This window comes from Syngnathus typhle, unplaced genomic scaffold, assembly GCF_033458585.1.
Source record: "Syngnathus typhle isolate RoL2023-S1 ecotype Sweden unplaced genomic scaffold, RoL_Styp_1.0 HiC_scaffold_217, whole genome shotgun sequence".
Lineage (NCBI taxonomy): Eukaryota > Metazoa > Chordata > Actinopteri > Syngnathiformes > Syngnathidae > Syngnathus > Syngnathus typhle.
The window spans coordinates 16,744-20,000 of record NW_026872121.1 but is presented as its reverse complement, the minus strand read 5'-3'; positions in this window follow the sequence as shown (position 1 = coordinate 20,000).

The following is a 3,257-nucleotide window of genomic DNA, read 5'->3' as shown; positions in this document are numbered from 1 at the left end:
CCTGGTACCTAGAATTTTCTCCAGCGGCGGGCTGGGAGTCTAATCTTTCTCCTGGCCGAGAAAAGAGCACTCTCCCCGGACAACAAAGCACGTCCCCCTCCTGAGTGGACAAAAAAAATCCACTCCTGGTACCTAAGATTTTCTCCAGCGGCGGGCTGGGAGTCTAATCTTTCTCCTGGCCGAGAAAAGAGCACTTTCCCCCGGACAACAAAGCACGTCCCCCTCCTGAGTGGACAAAAAAAATCCACTCCTGGTACCTAGAATTTTCTCCAGCGGCGGGCTGGGAGTCTAATCTTTCTCCTGGCCGAGAAAAGAGCACTTTCCCCCGGACACCAAACCAGCCAACGTCCCCCTCCTGAGTGGACAAAAAAAATCCACTCCTGGTACCTAAAATTTTCTCCAGCGGCGGGCTTGGGACGAAAATCAATCTTCCTCCCGAAATTAAACCACTATTGGCGGACGCCAGCCCCAAGCGCCAGCCCCGACCGCCACCCCCCGACCGCCACAAGGCGACCGCCACAAGGCGACCGCCACAAGGCGACCGCCACCGGCCCCAAGCGCCAGCCCCGACCGCCACCCCCCGACCGCCACAAGGCGACCGCCACAAGGCGACCGCCACAAGGCGACCGCCACAAGGCGACCGCCACAAGGCGACCGCCACCGGCCCCAAGCGCCAGCCCCGACCGCCACCCCCCGACCGCCACAAGGCGACCGCCACAAGGCGACCGCCACAAGGCGACCGCCACAAGGCGACCGCCACAAGGCGACCGCCACTGGCCCCAAGCGCCAGCCCCGACCGCCACCCCCCGACCGCCACAAGGCGACCGCCACAAGGCGACCGCCACAAGGCGACCGCCACAAGGCGACCGCCACAAGGCGACCGCCACAAGGCGACCGCCACTGGCCCCAAGCGCCAGCCCCGACCGCCACCCCCCGACCGCCACAAGGCGACCGCCACAAGGCGACCGCCACAAGGCGACCGCCACAAGGCGACCGCCACAAGGCGACCGCCACAAGGCGACCGCCACAAGGCGACCGCCACTGGCCCCAAGCGCCAGCCCCGACCGCCACCCCCCGACCGCCACAAGGCGACCGCCACAAGGCGACCGCCACCGGCCCCAAGCGCCAGCCCCGACCGCCACCCCCCGACCGCCACAAGGCGACCGCCACAAGGCGTTAGTGGCCGCGCCCGGTACTTTACTGGACCCTATTTGGCCCGCGGACCGGCCGGCGTCGCTTCCTTGAATGCTTAGCCGCCTTTCGAGCTGCCATGCCGGGCTTGAGTTAGTGGTTTGCGCCCGGTACTCTACGTTAAAAGTCAGGCGGAACGGCTCTGAAGCTCCAGACGGTGCTTCCTTGAATGCTTAGCCGCCTTTCGAGCTGCCATGCCGGGCTTGAGTTAGTGGTTTGCGCCCGGTACTCTACGTTAAAAGTCAGGCGGAACGGCTCTGAAGCTCCAGACGGTGCTTCCTTGAATGCTTAGCCGCCTTTCGAGCTGCCATGCCGGGCTTGAGTTAGTGGTTTGCGCCCGGTACTCTACGTTAAAAGTCAGGCGGAACGGCTCTGAAGCTCCAGACGGTGCTTCCTTGAATGCTTAGCCGCCTTTCGAGCTGCCATGCCGGGCTTGAGTTAGTGGTTTGCGCCCGGTACTCTACGTTAAAAGTCAGGCGGAACGGCTCTGAAGCTCCAGACGGTGCTTCCTTGAATGCTTAGCCGCCTTTCGAGCTGCCATGCCGGGCTTGAGTTAGTGGTTTGCGCCCGGTACTCTACGTTAAAAGTCAGGCGGAACGGCTCTGAAGCTCCAGACGGTGCTTCCTTGAATGCTTAGCCGCCTTTCGAGCTGCCATGCCGGGCTTGAGTTAGTGGTTTGCGCCCGGTACTCTACGTTAAAAGTCAGGCGGAACGGCTCTGAAGCTCCAGACGGTGCTTCCTTGAATGCTTAGCCGCCTTTCGAGCTGCCATGCCGGGCTTGAGTTAGTGGTTTGCGCCCGGTACTCTACGTTAAAAGTCAGGCGGAACGGCTCTGAAGCTCCAGACGGTGCTTCCTTGAATGCTTAGCCGCCTTTCGAGCTGCCATGCCGGGCTTGAGTTAGTGGTTTGCGCCCGGTACTCTACGTTAAAAGTCAGGCGGAACGGCTCTGAAGCTCCAGACGGTGCTTCCTTGAATGCTTAGCCGCCTTTCGAGCTGCCATGCCGGGCTTGAGTTAGTGGTTTGCGCCCGGTACTCTACGTTAAAAGTCAGGCGGAACGGCTCTGAAGCTCCAGACGGTGCTTCCTTGAATGCTTAGCCGCCTTTCGAGCTGCCATGCCGGGCTTGAGTTAGTGGTTTGCGCCCGGTACTCTACGTTAAAAGTCAGGCGGAACGGCTCTGAAGCTCCAGACGGTGCTTCCTTGAATGCTTAGCCGCCTTTCGAGCTGCCATGCCGGGCTTGAGTTAGTGGTTTGCGCCCGGTACTCTACGTTAAAAGTCAGGCGGAACGGCTCTGAAGCTCCAGACGGTGCTTCCTTGAATGCTTAGCCGCCTTTCGAGCTGCCATGCCGGGCTTGAGTTAGTGGTTTGCGCCCGGTACTCTACGTTAAAAGTCAGGCGGAACGGCTCTGAAGCTCCAGACGGTGCTTCCTTGAATGCTTAGCCGCCTTTCGAGCTGCCATGCCGGGCTTGAGTTAGTGGTTTGCGCCCGGTACTCTACGTTAAAAGTCAGGCGGAACGGCTCTGAAGCTCCAGACGGTGCTTCCTTGAATGCTTAGCCGCCTTTCGAGCTGCCATGCCGGGCTTGAGTTAGTGGTTTGCGCCCGGTACTCTACGTTAAAAGTCAGGCGGAACGGCTCTGAAGCTCCAGACGGTGCTTCCTTGAATGCTTAGCCGCCTTTCGAGCTGCCATGCCGGGCTTGAGTTAGTGGTTTGCGCCCGGTACTCTACGTTAAAAGTCAGGCGGAACGGCTCTGAAGCTCCAGACGGTGCTTCCTTGAATGCTTAGCCGCCTTTCGAGCTGCCATGCCGGGCTTGAGTTAGTGGTTTGCGCCCGGTACTCTACGTTAAAAGTCAGGCGGAACGGCTCTGAAGCTCCAGACGGTGCTTCCTTGAATGCTTAGCCGCCTTTCGAGCTGCCATGCCGGGCTTGAGTTAGTGGTTTGCGCCCGGTACTCTACGTTAAAAGTCAGGCGGAACGGCTCTGAAGCTCCAGACGGTGCTTCCTTGAATGCTTAGCCGCCTTTCGAGCTGCCATGCCGGGCTTGAGTTAGTGGTTTGCGCCCGG